The following is a 20,389-nucleotide window of genomic DNA, read 5'->3' on the forward strand; positions in this document are numbered from 1 at the left end:
TATGTTTAAAACGTTACAGATATAACTTATTCACTCGACATGAGAATAATATAAAATATTAGCAGCAAATCGAACGAAGAATAATTTGAAAGTTGATTTTGACATGATTCAATAAATGACAATTATTTGTTGATGACATAAAAAAATAGTTTGTTTTACAATCAGTCAGTTACATACTGGATGAATCAGCATCACTATTTCTTCTTCGACTATCATTATCTAATTTCTTCTTCGACTATCATTATGTAATTCAAATAAATAAGTATAAATTTGACTAAGATTATTCAAGTCAGTTTTTTTATTCATGGATTTCAATTCTTTATCCATATACAGTGTCACCATTGAAGTGCGCACCATATGGGACACTTTTTCTTCGAAAAGTTTCAATGAAGTTTAACTTTGGCACTTGTTTGTGCTTTGAATTCAATTTGAAATGATGCGGCCAACTGCGACCCACTGACGTTCAGTGTTTGTCAAATTCAACTTTTAAAAAAAAAAAATTGAAAAAGTGCATTTCTAGATCAAATTTAACAAAAAGTTACTTGAAAAAGTTGTGTCTACGGCAATTTTATATCCATATCCAAATTGTATGCAACTAGGATAAAGTTGACGTTTTGCTTATTTTTGACAGATATCCCCTTTATTTTAAAAAACAAGTTCGGTTAATTGTCATCAATTCATGTATACATAACAAGCTCATCATGGAGTTTAAATTTTCTGATAATTTTTTTCTTATATGGACATTTTTAGAGAGAAATTAAAAATGTGCTATAAAAATTTTAACATGACTGGTGCAAAGTTTCAATCACTTGGCTATTTTCTTAAACAAACGTCAGTACCTTCAATTTTGAAAAAGCAGATACTACTCAAAAACTGCAATAAATATTAATAAAATTACTAGAGTTGGAATTAAATTAAAATTTCAATATTCAGTATTTACAGATTATTTATAAACACTAACTAGGGCAGTAAGGATGCTTAATCACGTTGAATAAAATTTCCAAGTAGGTCTTGACAAACAAAATGCGTGTTATGGTAGTGTCAAGTTGTTGATTTACTTGTTAAATTTTCAACAGTTATTGTTGCAATGAAGTTGTCTCTTCAGGAAAGAATAGACATAGTTTTAATATGTGGTGAGAATACACCATGCCGGTGCTCTATATATATATTACAATGTAGGAATATGATGTGCACCCAGGAGCACAAAAACTCGATAAGAACAAAACAAACCTCCTCTGCCCTCTTTCAATACCATCTACAAACAGGTCACAAGATTAATTTCGAGTCCACAAAACAGATAGCACAGGTGCAAAACCCAAGAATTCAACAAATCAGGGAAGCTATCGAAATCGAAAAGCAAGGCCTCAACAAAAGGGATGACTCACTAAACATCCCAAGGATTTGGAAAACAATAATTAAAAACAACCACCAAAGACAACTACAAATTGACAATGAACCATCGCAGGTAGGAGAACCGCCAGAAGCCATTAACAACCCTCAGGTAGAAAGACAGGTAGGAGAACCGCCAAAAGCCATCAACAACCCTCAGGTGGAAAAACAGGTAACAAATCCATATAACGAAGCCATATAAAACACCACAAGAAGAACCTAACATCAGTTACACCTCTCGAAGCGAAGCAGTAACTCGTCTTGATAATGCCATCTGAGATGATGGCGAAACGTCGACTATCGAATAGTACACAACGGATGAACACCCGGAAAAACAACACATGCACTCAAAATGCACCTACCACCTGAATGGGGTTGGCCAAAGTGATATACACTCTCCGCCACTCGAGATGGAACACCCCATTTTTACGGTAAAACATATTAGGGGGCAAAATATGCTCAAAATTCCGTCAGATTCGTGATCAGGACTACCAAATTACTACGATTACACTTTTTTTCTGAAAAAATTTCGGTCCTGAAGAATCCGAATTTGTCTCACTTCTTATGGAAACACCCCCGTATCTTCCGTAATATTAGATACAGAACATTCTTAGATTTAAGGAATTTTCTCTTTTGGCAATTGATAAATTTATATATTTTTTGAATTCCACATATTTTTACTCTTATAATTAAAACTGTTCTATATTTTCTAAGATCAATTGTGTCTTTTTCCAAATTTCTTCACAGGTGAAATCTACTAGAAAAATCAAAGTTTGGTAAGTAATTTGTGTTTGTGCCTGGTAAACTCATCCTCTCTACTCTACAGATACAGAACGCCCCATTGTCTCTTACTGCTAATGACCGGTTACTTAGGAAGTTAGAGATAAAGGCTATCATGTTTTGTTGAATTCCCAAGCGAGTGAGTCCGTCCAGTACATTTCGTCTCCATGCTGAGTCAAACGCTTTCACTATGTCGAAAAGCACTTCAATAAGCTTTCGCTTGTTGGCGAAAGATTCGGAAATGCTCGTATGGTTTGAGGAAACTAACTTTATTTTGTTTTGATAAAAATTGTAATGTAGCATTCAACATTTTCTATTCAATGTCAAATGAATCATCGTAATCTTTTTCGAAGAACACAAATATTTCAGACTATTCCGCTTCATTTCGTAGTTCACTTATTCACACCATGCTCAGATTGTTCAGGAGAATTTCCAATATTTCAGAATTTTTTGTTTCGAATACAACGAATAAAGAAATCAATAATGAAGAAGGTAAATCCACTGTCAGTGAATGTAAAAAAGGCATCCAAGAACAAACAGTACAACATGGAAACTTGAACTATGCTCCAAGCGATCATCCCCATACTGCACTTGACTGAAATCGTTTAAATCATGAAGTTAAAAGCCTTCCAAAGTTTTGCTTTGAGTTTTATTTACTCAAGCGTAAGAATAATGGTTTGCCTTGTGTTCTGGAAGTTAAAACGCTTCGTCGGGCAATTTATTCACGGATTATTTCCAAATTTACTTTGTGTGATGAAGCAATGATTCAGATTTTTATATTGGTGTCCCAGCTGTTCCTGGTATAATGGCAGTTGGATGAGGCCCTGAATGAATGGAAGTTTCTCATAGAAAGTGTTCCATCTGGAAGGCCAATTAGTAAAAGTGATCAATAGAGTGTTTAGAAATCACAAGTGATAAAGCAGAAAAATATTTTTATTGTGTTATAAGGAGATATACAAGTCTCATATTATGACATCAAAATTCACTATAACACTACACTTTTTACATATAAAACAAAATATCTACATTAAATAAAGTTTTGTAAGTTATTCCAGTTATTCGTGAAGAAAGTTTTCTTCCTGATATAAGAAAAACTATATAATGGAAGGTATTACAGCAACTGAAAAATATAGAATCAGGGATTGTAGAATGGAGAATTGAGACAAAGAAAGCTAGAACACTGAGTGAATCTTTTTTTATTTGGATGAAATATTGGTCAATGAGGGTCATAACATAACGTTCTCGAAAGTTTGGCCAGACCAAAACATCAAAAGTGGAAGACAAGCCTTCATGAAAGGGTGGTCCACTGGTTTGAATATTCCAGATGGAAAAGGTTATTGTATGATCATCACTTACATAGGCAGCAGTAAGGGATTCGTAAAAGATAGATTGATGCTGTTTGAATCGAAGAAAATGGGGATTATCATCAAGAATTGGATGCCTCAGTATCCGAAGAATGGTTTGAAAATATACTTTTAAAACTTCCTCAATAGACGAGTCGAGCAGCTGCCGATATCTTGTTGGAGGAAAGCAGAAATTACTGAATGGTCACAAATAAGAGCTATCCCTTTCGAATCAACCATGTTGAAAGCGGAGCTCCTCAACTTGAATTTGTCACCGTTTCGAACATTTTATTCATTTCATTATCAAACCTACGATCAGTTCAATATTATCAATGGCTTCTAAATGTCACCAGATGATACTCTAACGAATTAAAGAATTAACTGTCTTAAACAAATTTATTTTTAACAATATTTCACAACTAATTTATATTCAACACCTAACAACTAACGCTTAATTTAAGGTGCTTATTCACCAAAAAAGCGAGCATCAGCGAGCATGAGCGAGCATTCGTGTATGTTTGCTCATGTTCGCTGATGTTTGCTCGACATATTGATGTCTCGTCCACACCAGAGCGAATATCTTCAAGTTTCTAGTCGTAGTTGATCCCTTTACTTTGTGCGAGCAGTGCGTGCGCGGTAAATATGTCTGCAGGTGCGTATTCACCAAAAAAGCCAGCACGAGCGAGCATGAGCGAGCATTCGTGTATGTTTGCTCGTGTTCGCTCATTATTGATAATTGATGCAGAATGCTCGATCACTCTTGTTCGCTCTTGTTCTCTCGTGCTCGCTTTTTTGGTGAATACGCACCTTTATCTCCACTGTTCGAATTCTTTATGCAAACGGACGATCCGCTTTCTGAATACAGACTGCCGCTCTGTACTAGAAGCGGCCTTTTTATATCGGCAACGATCGCTCCAGATCTCTGTAGGGGTTTCGGCACTTATCTATACCTTTCGCGGTGGTTCGCGATGATTCATGCGTTTGCTGGCTGAGATATCGGTCAGGGCCGGCTTCAGATTCGTAACAATACATATTCAGTTTTGTATGCAAAATTTTATAAATTCAAGTTACTGTCAATTTAGATTTTTTTCGAAACCTAATTTATCAAATGCAGTAATTTTTTGCCTTTTCTACATTTGCATTCATTTTCAAATTCAATATTCTGATCATTTTATAGGTCCGTTGAAAGTAACAATCCTGAATAAAAACTTTTCAAATATATAAATTGTCCCTCTCTAAATGATATTTTAACAAAATTAGTTTTCACGATATTTCAAATATGTCCGCATCATAGAGATTATATTATTGAAAAATGCAACCCCCAGTCCACCGCCTATGAATACTATCTTCAACGCAACATGAGAAAAACCATCGGCCGCCTCTTGTGATGTTGTTTGTCTCAAGTCACTATTTTAATGGCTCGTTAGGCCAAAAGGTCAAAAGTGACCCACCACCGTAACTAATAGCTCGTTAGCGGCGTCCTCAAGGGGCATAACGGGTAGAAATATATCAGTAAATTTCTGAATGAATTGCAATGCCAGTTCCTTGAGAGAACTATGTTGCTTTTTCAATGTACTGGCATGTTTGCATTCTTTCACTCCCAGATAATACCGAATATACCATAGTTTAGTTAATTTTTCTAGCCTAATCTTGGAGCGAATTGTGCCTGAATCAATCTCTTTGAAAAAGATTAACTACTTCGTCCTCGTTTATGAAACACTGTACATCGGTACTTGTAAGAGGCAATATGTGTTTTATGTACGACCGACGGCACTTCAGCTCATTTTAGTGTTCTTGCTCGTCAGCATTGAGGCATCACCTACCCTAATCGCTGGATTGGACGTGCAGGACCTTAAAGTTGGCCAGCTCGCAGTCCTGATATGAGTCCTCTAGATTCCTATTCATGGGGTCATCTGACGACTCATGTACTTGAGGAATCGAGTAATTGACAATGGCAATGTCATAAGATATGCTCCTGGTGATTTCGAATCTGTCAGGCAATCAATGACAAGTCGATTGCATTCGTGTATCTCATGAGGAGGTGGACATTTCGCTCATTTACTTTGAGGTCGAAATTGTTTATTATTCATTTTTAGTTTTTGTCTCATGCTGTCCAAGGATAGTTTTTAGAAGTGATATTTTTCTCTAAAACAAAGCTTTTTATAAAGAAAACACAAGCGACGAAAAAGTTGTATTTTCAGTTGACTAATCTAAAAAACTAAAAAGCTACATGTCAGTGGCGTACTTTATTTTCCTCAGCATTGTTGGCTGTGGTGGCCAGTGAGATGCAACTGGACCTAACAATTTTAATCTAGTTCGGGCTAAATAAGCGCCTCATTACTTCAAATAACAGTAGCAAATTTCAACCAGGATATTGAGGATATTTAAGAACCATCTTTTTTTCAAACTTCAACGCCCTGTATCTCAGAAACGAAGAATCTCCGAATATATGTTCATAAAAACTTTTTTTCTTAAAACGGTACGAACGAAGTTTCGTACCGTAATTAGAAATCACCCTGTATTTTTATTTTTTATAATTAGTATGTGCATTTATCTGCGCATTGATCTTGCGTATATTTGGTATGTCTCAATGGTCAGTTAATGTAATATATACTGTTTTGAAAAATTAAAATTTATACATAGCATTTCATAGCATGTAATATTTTTGAATTGATTATTAATGGATTTTGATTTCATCTTATGTGAAATAATGCACTGAAATACTTGCTTGAAAAATAAATTCCATAAAAACTGACACAATTGTATTTCAAAACCAGCCGATAACGCAGGAATGTTTTTTTTTTTTTTTATTTCTTATTGACAGGAATAACAAAAAATTAAATACCTAATTGATTTTCTAATGATAGTGGCATTTATATTGAAACAGTCATTATTGATACTTGTGATATACTGTTTGGAACCTTTGATGTAGTAATGAATATTACTGGAGTTTTTTCCAAACACCAAATCGTTATTTTTACACCTCGACACGAAGTTTCATCTTCCTCTTGAAGATGATCACTTGGTGATCGAAACACGTGTCGAGGTGTAAAAATAACGATTTGATGTTGGGAAAAAACTCCAGTAATATTTAGTCATTATTGATATTTATAATTTAACATCTTTAGTAATATATTGCAATAACTAGTTTGAGTTTACTAGTTTATATAATCCATTGGACATTGAAATGAAAAAAAATCAATTCCCTAGAAATGCTTGAAAGTCATACAAAAAAATGGTTACTTAGTATACCTCAAGAAAACTTACACCGATTCATGGATACAAAAAATAATTACTATATTACAAAACTATGATGTGAAACGGTGTGAAAAAAAAATAAAATGAAAATAAAAAAAAAAAATTGTGTTTTTCTAAGAAGCTATATTATATTAATACCTCTGCCAGGCGACCCGTGACGGCTCACATTTTTTTTATTTTCTGCTTAAATCTTAAAATCAGAATGAAATATACAGTATCGATTACTCTGCATACAGAAAATCAGGTGTTTATGCACTTGATGAAAAAAATCAAACGATAAATGTCAGTTTCATACCATTCATTTATGAAAATCATTTTTATGAAATGTATATGGAAATAAAATTTGGATTGACAGTAATAATTGGGAGAAAATCAACTCCGAAGGGAAAATCAATCTCATTTTGGATATTCATTTCCGTAAATCATTTCCAATTTCCCAATGATTAGTTGAATAAATCCAACAAGCCGTGTTGTTCGCAGCCAGTAATGAACTAATGAAGATACATCGTGCCGGAGCCAGTCATTTTTATTAAATTAACGGCAGAGGCGGTGTATCTACCGACCGTAACTATAAAACCCGTGATAAAACCTTATTAAACACGGAAACACGGACTTTCGGATCATTATTCGGTCATGTCGGGTTTAATAACGAACATTGATTTTTCTGACAGAACAACCGGATTCTTCTTGGGTTTTTCATAACCTACCAGCAACGTAATGCGTGTATATGTGGAGCCCGGATATTAGTTCCTTAGAAGGAGCTGCCCATTTGGGGCCAACATCGTCAAATCATTTGTGTGATATCGGTGGTTATGTACACGATATAGAATATCCCTGGTGTAATGATCACATCTTTGTTGTCATTGTAAATATGGAAATCTGCATGCACTTTCGAACCACCATCCAAGTCAAAAAAGGGGAATTATCAACACCCTGACAGAACGTACCCTTATAATATGTGAACCGGAACACCTACATAAATAATTGGATCATATTCAAGTGGCTTTAAGATCAAATGGATACAGTGTAACCGAGATCAACAAGGCTATGAAATTGAAGACTTCTACAAGTAAAAATAGGGAGGTAACTCAAACGGTTGCACGTGCAATTCTATCGTACATCCCTAGGGTTACAGACAGAATCGGAAAAATCTTAAGGAAGCATAACATGAAAACAGTGTTCAAGCCCACCAGGAAAATACAACAAAGCATGAGATCTGCGAAATACAAAAAAGACCCACTATCAGCAGCGGGGGTATATCGTATATTATGCACCTGCCAAAAAGTTTATATCGGTACCACCAAAAGATCCATGGGTACAAGGATGAATGAACATCGGAGCACTAGGTAAATCCATTTTTCATTTGGATGAAACATGGGTCAATGAGGGTCATACCGTCTCGAAGGTTTGGCTAAATCAGAACATCATAAGTGGAAGACAAGCCTTTATGAAAGGTTGGTCTACTGGTTTGAAAATTCCAGTTGGAAAAGGTCGTCGTCTTACCATCACTCACATAGGCGGCAGTGAAGGATTCGTGAAAGATGGATTGATGGTGTTTGAATCGAAGGAAAATGGGGATTATCATTAAGAAATGGAAGCCACAGGATTCGAAGAATGGTTTAAAAACATACTTGTAAAACTTCCGCAGGGATCCGTAATACTAATGATTAACGCAAGTTATCACAGTAGACGAGTCGAGAAGCTGCCGACGTCGTGTTGGAAGAAAGCAGATATTACTGAGTGATTACAAATGAAGGCTATTCCTTTGGAATCGTCCATGTTGAAAGCGGAGCTCCTCAACTTGGCTAAACATCATAGGTCAAAATTCGTCAGGTATGTCACCGATGAGATGGCGAAGACTAAAGGAATGTTTGTACTTCGGTTGCCGCCTTATCACTATGAATTGAATCTGACAGAGTTGGTTTGGGTTCAAGTTGAAGGATTCATCGCAAGGAATGATAAGACCTTCAAGTTGTGTGAAGTAAAGAAATAACCATACAGTGCTCTGGAAATAGTCGACCAAAAAGCTTGTGAAAAATTTATCCACAAACAATCAGAATCGAAGCAGAGATGTGGGATCTGTATGATCACATAGACTCATTATCAGAAAAAATTATTCCAGTTGTCATCAATCCTAATGAAACTGATTCATCCAGTGAAGAATCACTCAACGAATCCCTGTTGACTTTTTTCAGATTAAAATTATCGCAATGTCTTATTCGAAGTAAGTATTCCCATTAAATCTATAAAATTGTTTCTGAAACAACTATAAAATCCAATAAGGAATATGAATCTTCATTTCCAAACCAACAAAAATATATAAAGTGTATCTTTCAGTTCATCCACACTTTTCTATTTCCTGAAAATATCAAAGTCGAAGCCGAAACGTCGAACAACGCAAAATTTTGAACGCGGTTCAACTCGAAATCAGATGTTTGAATTTCTAACCGCAGAAATATATTCTATTTGTATACTTATCTGGTGATGTTTCGAATACTTTATCCATCTTCATTATCATACCGACGATCAATTTGATATTATCAGTGTCAATGATAATAATAATATCAAATTTATTTACATCAAGAGATGAATCATAACAACAAATTATAATGTTTTGATTCAAATAGGTTGGATAAAGAAAATAGAGTCTTTAAAACGTCTTTTTTAAATTCAAGTTAATGACAAATTTGATTTTTTTCCAAAAAGTGAATTTATCAAATGCAGTAACGTTTTGCCCTTTCTACATTTGTATTCATTTGTAAATTTAATATTCTGATTATTTCATAGATCTGTAGAAGGTAAAAATTCTAAATGATAAAAAACTATTTCAAATATAAATTGTCGTTCCCAAAATAAAATATTCATACAAAATTAATTTTCACCATATTTTAATCATTTTCTCATCATACAGAATATATCAATGGAAAATTTATATCGATACCTCCCGTCCGACGCCTATTAATATTATCTTGAACGTCAAAAGAACATCAAGCGGTTCTTTTGGCGGTATTTCCACATTCTTTGTCGGTGTTTTCGCGTTCTTTGTCGCATATCCCTATTTTAATAGCTCGTTAGCGGCGTCCTCAAGGGATATAGAGGGTAAACATATCTCAATGATTTTGTGGATTAATTGCAGTGCTATTTGCTTGAGACGACTATGTTGCTTTTTTTGATGTAGCGACCTGTTTGCATTCTTGAAATTACTTTACTCTCAGACAATACTGAACGAACTATAGTTCTCATCCAATCTTTTGGGCCCCGCGTTCTTTTTGGGTACCGCGTTTTTTTCCATCCATGTCGATAGTGGTTTCTTACACTCGTTATTACTATTAGTACTTGTCCAAGGACGCTACATTTCAAACAGATAACCAATTTTTGGTAATTATAACTGCACCAATTTCGAATTTCAACACTCGAATCGTGATCAGTTCCTGAACTGAACACGACGGCGATAAACATCCCCGCATTCCCGATTTCTATTCGTCACCGTAACATGACTTCAAATTTAATTTCATGACTCTTCAGCCAATCATGAAACTCGGTTAGTATAAAGTATCCAATACGAACCGCTAATTCTACAGTCCTTGTGGACTAATTCACAGCCGGTCAATTTCTATGTATTCGTTTTTTGGCCTTTGAGAGTGCCGCAAACTTTAAATGTGCACAATATCATTTACTTCAACTATACCTCCTCTCTCTTACCATTTCCACCCCCACATTTTACCTGATTCACATTTTCTTTATATTCCATGTACTGAAGTTGTCCCTGAATCGTTCAACAGCTTTCAGATACGACTGCTCTACTGCGTTTCGAATTCACGTTTCTATCGGATTACTACACGAATCTACCACAGGATCTATTCTCGTAGTCCGATCGGGATTATTATAGGAAATACCAACCAAATTCGATGTCATCATAACAAGATAACATCACAGTTGGCTGAACATATTGAGGGATTATATCCATTTCCTCAAGATACGGTTGAACACAAATAGCTTCAGGCATTCTCTCATTCGCAACTAGGAATAGTATAAACAATGGGGACCTGAATTATGACGGAGTACGTAGTTGGGAAAAGCGCCGGCTGTTTGGAATCAATTATTCACCTCGTTCAGGCGACTTGAATCAGTCGCACGTCGAATAATTATAACGCCACTGGCAATTTTCTGTTATCAATAATTCCACGAAATAATAATTATAGACGTTCACAGGCAATGTAATATTCTCGTTCGCTCACTGTTTTAAACAGTTTGAAAGAATGCTTTCATCTTCTTTGACAATCATTTTATACGATGTTTGCCAAAAAAAGGCTAATATTCATTTTTCCAAAAATACTTATTCATTTAACAATTTATATTTCGTCTCTCAGATATGATAGATACACTTGTACCAGCGTTTTTCCAGTCTTCGAAGCAGTTCTGATATGCACTTTTTGGTATGTCCATTCAGCGATTCAGTTTTTATCTTCTTAATCGTCGCAAAATGCCATCGTCCCATGAGTTTATCCAATCTTGTGAATAGAAAAAAATCCAGAAGGCCAAATCTGGTGAATACTGTGGCTGAGGCACGATTACGGTGTTGTTTTTTGCTTAAGAATCACGAACAAGCAATGACGATTGAGCAGGTGCAATATCGTGATGCAAATGCCACGAATTATTTTTCCACAATATTAGGTTTTCTTGGTATTGCGTCTCTCAAGCGGCACCTAACTTCAATATAATAAATGTTATTGTAGTTTCAATCCCAACATCAAACCGTTATTTTCAACACCTCGACACGTGTTTCAATCACCACGTGATCATTATATTCTTTCTCACAGGCACCGCTCTAGAAGCGGTGCTTGTGCGAAAATAGTGATTCACATTGGATTTAAATCGCTGAAGATTAAATCTATTTGGAGAAATGTTCTCAGAAAGTTTATTCCACATAAACGCCGTTCTCCAAATGAAAGAGTTTTTGAACAGTGAAGTTCGTACCTCACTTGGTGGAATCAAATGTTTCAAGTCACTTGAAAGCTTCCCGTGAAAGTATCTCAAGAAGAGAAACAAATCTTCAAACTTTTCCAATGTTCCAGACTATAAAGGTTGCAAGTGATGTTCGGGTCTCCAATCAGGCGGATGGCTACTTTCTGGATGGAATCCAGCAACTTCAGGAAATGTTTGTGGGCGGAGCACTATACATGAGAACAATACTCTGATCTTAGCTTTATAAAGCATCAAAAGTTGCTGAGGTGTCCATTTTTACTCCTAACAAACTCATCGAAGCAGAAAGCGAAATTATCTGACCTGACATTATTTTCAAATATGGAAAATAATCATGAAATGATTGACATTCATTCCAGCGAATACATGAATTGAAAGATGTTCCAACATCAACTTCAATATTCAAAAACAAAAACACTCAGTATTCAGAATTCCATTTTTTATCATTCCAAGTTCATAGACATCAAAATTAATACGATCACAGGATATAGAAATATAAAACAATCTCCAAATACACTAACTTTGCACAGATTGCATACTGAGTATTCTACCTTAGTACAGTGACCGGAAAAAAGTTGCAATGTCAGCGTATAAATCTTCATAAATATTGAGGGAGGTCAAGATCATGAACAGACAGTATTGAGAAATTCATTCAGTATCTATTGATCTTCAGAAGAGGTTCCAGCAATGCAGCACGTCTCCTTTCCATCGATTCTGCTGGGTGGCAGTATAATGTAAGTTTTTGGTGATTTATTGTATTTTTGATTAACATTTTGTTGTAAGTCTATTCCTGAAGTATTTTACAATAAATATTCAATCGAGTTCTCGAATGGGTTCTTTCATTATTTGAGTGAATGATGAATGTGTGAAACAGCACATAAAATCATCTGGTTTATAAGCCAAGCGAGTACTGAGTTGCGACACGTGATGGAGACGCCTCTCTCGTTCTCGGGGACTTCTTTCTCCAGAATAAGCCAGTGAAACTAGTTTTTCAATTCAAAAAGTTGAATTGTTCCAGTATAAATAATATTCTGTGGTAGTTAGCTAAAAAGTGTATTTTTCTTGGGTTCTACAATAATGAGAGAATTCAATAGCTGTTTCATCAAGTAAAATTACATTTCCTCCTTCTTTTCAAAATATTTTAAATAAATGTTTTTTTTCGTTGTTCAAACATCAGCTTCCAATAGAATAAATCCATATACAACAGGTCATTTTCAACATAATTTATCCTTAACCTATTATTTCAGTAAATTTTTCATATGTTTCCCTTCTCCTCAAATCATGAGGGATACACTTTCTAATAACAGTTCATCAGCTTAGAAAGGAAAGTATTACTGAAGTTGAGTAATCGTGAAGAATATCTGTTCATTCACCATGAATGGATTAATTTAACAAATTTTTTCATTTCTTGTCTGTAATTTTCGAAAGTATGAGCGGTACATCTTTCAATATCTGTTTCATCAGCTTGGAACTGTGCTGTTGAGATTGGCTAAACTTATGATATATCTGTTCATCCAGCTCCTTACGATTACCCATCATATGATTTCGAAATTTTGCATTCGTATCTGACTCTTTGGAATATAAATGATACACCTACCTACCAATATCTGTTACATCAGCTTGGGAACGTGTATCATAAAAAATTTCCTGATTACGACGAATATATGTTCCATCAGCTCATTTCAGTTGGCCATTATTTATCATTAATTAGTTGGATTCATATGATATTCATATGATGAAAAAACAAAAATTGATAGTAAGCATCACTCTTTCACTTCTAGTAGACATCTATGAAACCAACCCCAAACTTGTAAAATCATTCATGACACAGTATTTTCAGTAGTTTCTGATTTCAAACAATCTATACAATGGGGAATGTTCTTCAATTTGGGTTATTACAGCAAATGCAAATTTGAACAAAAAAAAATTGAGTTTAATTCATGAGTTTTTCAAATTCACTTCGAAAAGTATTCAAATTAATGTTTTCAAATGTTGGGTTTTAATTTTTGAAGGGATTTGTTTTCAATTCACATGTTGGCAACAGCGTCTATATCAAGTTGAAATAATTTATACGTAGCTAGATATTCTACTTTAAAAAAGGAAAATTATCTTTATAAATCAACAATTGAGGCAAAATATAAATTATAGTTCAATACCACTCCACAAGCAACATAAACAACAGTTGTTTTGTTATTTATTTATATGGAGGAAGATAGGTTAGGTGCAGAAAATGTCATATATGTCACAGAATGTCTCGGAACTCGGAACAAAAGTAAACAGAACAGCAAGCCTCTGATATAAGTCATTTTTGTTTGTCTCATACAGGTAACAGATTCATTGTTCTTTATTAGCTATAACCGATGTTGCCAAATGGTGAAATAGAAACGACTCCCTTTAAATGTTGAATGCATTATTTCTTTCTTCTTTTTTTAGTATTTAAATGATTTTTAAAGAAAAAGGTTGAAATGATAAGTTTAAAATGCGTTGTTTTAGAGATCTTTTATGAAAACTACTTGATTTTCGTCAGGAGGAACATTTCCGATTGTGACAAATATCCGGTACAGGCCTTCAGCACTGTGAACCATTCCACGACTAACTCTGTTATTTACCATGCTTCTCAGCCGATTCCATCAGAGGATTATCATGTGCAAACAGTTATTCACGGGAGCAACTGTAGCAGAAATCAGCCATCACTGCCCCCTAACTTGCCACAAATTATCAACTACAGGTATTTCACAAATCGAGGATGAAATCCAACACAACCACTCACCCAAAGAAAACCACTCAAATACAATGTCCTAATTCTATAACAAAATTCCCTGACTTAGCATACAATACCCCTGGGGCAATAAAAGCACATATTCCCTATAACTGTGAGTTGTCAATGAATACCGAGGAAATAATTCCGGAAAGGTACCCCTGCATAGAAAAATTGCCTCAAACAGCCATTACTTCACACATCATTCCCGCTACCTGGTCTAACATGAAATCATTCATCATAAATCCTGCGAACTTGCCAATATTTGGTAATATATCAGAATGCCTGAACACAAATTGGACAGTTAACATCCCTTACATCAATTTAACGTCATCTCAAGAAAGTATGCCTGATATCTTGGAAAAACTCGAAGAAAAGACAGCTTGGTCTCAATCTGATACTTAAGGAATGCATGGAGACTCAATTTTCATAATATGGAACTCAATCTTGTCAATTTGTGTGGAATTCATTCTGTGTCGCAACTCAGTAATCGCTTGGCGTTTCACCCATTCATCATTCATCCAAATAGTGAGAGAACTCATTTAAAAACTTTATGGGTAAAATACTTCAGGAATAAACTTACACTGAAATGTTAATCAAAAATACAATAAATTACCGAAAACTTACATTATACTGCCAACACGCAGGATCAAAGAAAAGAAGATGATGATCTTGACCTTCCTCAATATTTATGAAGATTTACACGCTGACATTGCAACTCAGTATGCAATCTGTACAAATTTATCTGGAGAGTTTTATATTTCTATATCCTGTAATCGTATCAATTTTGATGTCTATGGACTTGGAATAATGAAAAATGGAATTCTAAATACTGATTTTTTTTATTTTAGAATATTGAAGTTGAGGTTGGAATACATTTCAACTCATGTATTCGCTTATATGAATTTGAATCATTTCAAGATTATTATTTTCCATATTTGACATTATTATATCCGATTCGAAGACATTCATTTTCATAGAGAAAACCGATGACTGGATTTTTGTGGTATTGAATTGAACCTGTTTACTTTCACTCCTAATCGAAATCACTTCTGGATCCTCATTAAGATATTCAACCTCCTGCTGCCGGTGAAGATGGTCCTCCGATGTCCTGGTACATCGTGCTGTCGTTGGCAAAGCAATATATTGCTTTGCTTATTGATATATAATAAAAAGAGGGTTGGAGACAATATGGATCCCTGAGGAACATCAGCGTTGTTGGTGAGAGTATTCGAGAGATATTCGTCTACAGCCACTTGAAGTGAAAGTTCTTTCAGAAAGCTGAAGAGCCATACCAAAAAACAAGTCATAGCATCAAAGTTTGGCCAGAAAACCCTCATCTCACACATGATCAAACGCCTTAGAAATATCAAGCGCAACAGCATATATGGGTGACATATGAGAGAAGGTTGATCTTTGTTTCCGAAAGCCATATTCATGATCGCCCAAGATGCTGAAGCCTTCCAAATTTTCGTGGTGGTTTACGGCTTTCTCTATGATTTTTGATATCACTGCGAGTAAAGCGACGGGTCTATAGTTATTTGGAAGGGAAATAGGCTGAACGCGAGCAATCTTCCAACAAGTAAAACAACCTATCTTGTAAGACAGGTTGAAAAGTCTGCAAAATACCGGTGCAAGTTCATTTGCAAACTTCCTAAGTACGTTGACGGGCACTTGTTGATATTGAATTGTTTCAAAATTCGCCTGACTAGACGCTGTCGAAAAGTAATTTCTGGCATTATGAAATCGAGTGTGGAAATAGTGGGTGGTGTCTTCCCTAAAATATCAACTGTGGAGTGGTTCGCATCCGCCTGTGTTAGTGGTGCAATTTTGGATTTTATAAAATTCTGATTAACAGCTTCAGCTACCGACCAGAAGGATCTAGACCCGTTGAGATTGGCAAACAGTTCATCCCTAATTTTCTGATTGTGAAGTTCTTTGCTTTTTTCATCCTAAATTCGTAGCTGTTGAGAGCAATAATAAACCTGTTTGAGTTTTCAGCACTGGGATTTTTGCACGACTACCGGTAGGCGAGATTTTTGGAGGCGACAGCTTGCTCGCAATTTCTGTTCAACCAAGGTTTTTCACAATTATTGGTAATGCACTCAACATTAAAATGAGTTTGTGGTCAAAAAATCCCAATGGAGACCTTACGGTGACTGTATAAATTTCTGGATAGGTTGTTAGGTATACATCCAGAAGACCGGATGGTATGACACTTGTCATACAATCCGGTAAATCTGTTGTTCCACTACTTCTGTGAAAGCCGGTGCTGCTGCCTCTTTAGAAAAAAGTTCCAAACTACGCCCAATAGCCCAACTTCGCCCAATAGCTGTTGAAACTTTTGGTGTTTTCGGCTCTGAAGCCTTATCTTGGACAAAAGGTAAACAATGGAGCCCACGAATCAAGAGCCATATCTTTTCGCATTCAAAAAATTAGTAGAGCCATCCAAAGGGGAAATGCTCCTTCTTTTTACGGTACTCTTCATGATTCTAAAAAACTGTACTTCATGAAATGTACATGTTTCCTGAAAATCAACCTTATAAAGAATAGAGAGGTAATAATAAACCACTGTATGTAATTAAAACAGAAACAAATGAAAAGAATACTTTCTCTCAGCAAAATTCTGAAATGGGTTTCAAAGATATTTCGAATTGTCCGGTAATAAATTCTTCAGTCAAAACCCTTGGGTTGAATTGGTTAAAAAATATTGGTATTATCTGTTTCATGAACAGCGCAATCCAATGTTCATCAAACACGAGATCTTTATTGGAATATTTGAAAAAAAATGAATTTATGGAAGATATCAATACTAGTATTTCTAGTATGGAGGTAGTTTTAATCAAAGCGTTTGCAGAAGTCATCAAGGAGTTGTGATCAGAAGATTCATTCGATAGAATAGTAAATACAGCCTCTTCAAAAAATCAGATCCTAAACCAATCTTAATGGAGATTGCCAAAAAATTGAGCGAAAGCGAAAATGCACAAGAGTCATGCCTCACATATTTGAGGATGCATAACTCTAAAATTGTAGATAATTTTGTTGGTTAATTGAAATCCACGATGAAATGCACACACTGTGGACACTCATCAGTAACCTTTGATCCTTTCTGGGATTTGTCTCTCTCCATACCACAAAGAACCGACCAACTGAGTTTGTGGCAATACTTGGATTCATTTACAAGAGAAGAAACTTTGAACGGAAATGAAAAACCGACGTATTCGAAATGCAAGGAAAATAGACAATGCACAGAGTCCCTATAAATCCACAAGTTTTCCCATATTTTAGTAATTCTTTTAAAAAGATTCTCTCCAACAGAAAGATTTAGAGGCAAATTGAATGATGTCATGGAATTTCCTGTAGAAGAATTGGATATGTACAATTTTGCAGCAGAAAATGTGGTTACTTGCTGTTATAATTCACACGCACTTTTTAATTACAGTGGGACTACTTACAGAGGATATCATACAGCATGCTGTAGACACCCGTATAGTAGCGCGTGGCACACATACTATGATTCATACGTGTCACCAATTTCACCAAAATCGCTTGTGAGTGGAAAAGCATACGTCCTGTTCCATGAAAAGGATGGAACAAAATCGCACCATTGAGATAACTGGGGAAAAGTTTCTGAGTGCAATTACTATTTATTTGTTTTTGAGTTTTTATTCAAAATAAATATTGAAAATTGAAAAAAAAAGCTCATTTCCTGAAAATAGTCTGTTGCAAATAATAGACGTTCTCATATATAATTGAAAAGAAATTGCTCGTATGTTCATTTGAGTTGTGAATGAAAGTATGTATTTGTTTCGAAAGAATTTTTTCTTTCGTGTAATTCAATGTTTATATGAAAGTAGCTGTTTCAGGAGGACTTTCTTTCAGTTTGTGTCTAAAAGTTACTTCTTTGCATGATCTACACATCCATGTATAGAGTTACTTATTTTCAAATTGATTAATCCTTCCTTTCTTTGGAAGATTCTCTCATCCATTTTTTTGTATCAGATGGAGTAGTAGAAAGCCAAAAACTTTCTTTCCCAAAAAATTAATCACTCCTAAAAATATAACCCTTTCAAATCGAAAGTATGTAGTTATCGTATCGTAACCATATTCCTATCTAATGAGGAAAAATTTCAATTATATACTCACTATAATCAATCCTATTTGAAAACAGTCGAGTTTTCCTTCCTAAACACATGAACTTATTAATATTCATTTCCAAATACAAATGATCCTATCACATTAAGTATTTCATTGCCATACTCGGAAAATCTGAAGTCAACTTAAACCTCCTCCATAGATTTTCTGGTAAATAATGCATTGAAAAGAGTGAAGTTCAGTTTCAATTCTACAGCTATTTCCCAAGTCGGGAGAATAAATATGTATATTTCGAGTATTCTGGTTTACTTGTACTTTTCCTATTCTTGTGCTGAATATTTTATTATTATAGGAGCCGAGTTTTCTCTTGACGGAAAGTTTCGAAACTTGTTTCACAAAATTCACCAGGGTGTTCATCTCCAGTTTATCAGATTGATGTTGAAACGTATTGTTTTGTGTATTCAAAGCAGCAAGGTATCTCAATTATAGTGATTTATACTTATGAATGCGAAAGTCACTCATTTAACATTCAATTATTCATCTCTGTTTTTCCGTACTGGTGAAATCTAGAAGGCTGAAATTCGGTAAATGGGTGCTTCTCAGGTCTCAGAAGCCCACTAAGGAAGGATTTTCAAATATTCCAATTAAGGCGTCCCCTTGGGAATAAAAGAGGGGCGTTTACATATGAAAATTACCTATTCATCAGTGTTTCTCCGTTCCGGTATATACATTTCATATGTAGGTTAGTTTTATGTTGTAGATGTGAAATGAAGAAGAATTATTGATTAATCCAACTGGGGAGTCAGCTGCGGGGGAAAAGGATCATTCATAAAATGAAGTTACTTTTCATCACTGTTTCTCCGTATCGCTATATTCTCGGAGGATGAAATTTTGTATGTAGGTACGTTTTATGTTGGATATGTGCAATAAGAAACATATCATGTGTTTAGGAAGGAAAACTCGACTGTTTTCAACTGAGGATCCCCCACTGGTAATGAAAGAGACGTTTACATATGAAAATTACCTTTTCATCACTGTTTCTTCATACCGCAATATTTGAAAGGTTGTAATTTTGTATGTAGATTTATTTCATGTTGTGAATGTGAAATGAGAAATGATATTTTTATATTCCAACTGTATGTGGGTTTGTTTAATGTTGTACATGTTGTGAATATGCAATGGGCAAAAATATTTTTATTTTCCAACTAGGGCGCTAACCGCGAGGAAAAGGCGCGTCCATAATATGAAATTGATATATCATCACCGTTTCCCCATACCGGTATATGATCGAATGCTGAAATTTCGTATGTAAGTTCGTTTAATGTTATAGATGTGCAATAAAAAAATATTTTTGTATATTTCAACTGAGGCGCTCCAATTGGGGATGAGAGGGTCACATTTACATATGAAAATTACCTTTTTATCACTGTTTTCCGTACTGCTATGCTTTCGGAGGCTGAAATTTCGTATGTAGGTTCGTTTTATGTTGTAGACGTCCAATAAGAAAGGCCTTTGAATTTTTCATCTGAGATGCCAGCCGTGGGCTGAAGGCGCGTTCACAAAATAAATTTACATTTTCATCACTATTTCTCCGTATCGTTATATTCTTGAAGGATGGAATTTTGTATGTAGGTTTATTTCATGTTGAAAATGTTCAAAGAGAAAGAATATTTTTATATTCCAACTGTATGTGGGTTTGTTTCATGTTATAAATGGACAATGAGAAAGAATATTCTTATATTCCAACCGGGACGCCAGCCGTAGGGAAAAAGGAGAGTTCATA

The sequence above is a fragment of the Leptinotarsa decemlineata genome, unplaced genomic scaffold, assembly GCF_025532065.1.
Source record: "Leptinotarsa decemlineata unplaced genomic scaffold, Ldec_3_MD MMD2_tig00001719_RagTag_RagTag, whole genome shotgun sequence".
Classification (NCBI taxonomy): domain Eukaryota; kingdom Metazoa; phylum Arthropoda; class Insecta; order Coleoptera; family Chrysomelidae; genus Leptinotarsa; species Leptinotarsa decemlineata.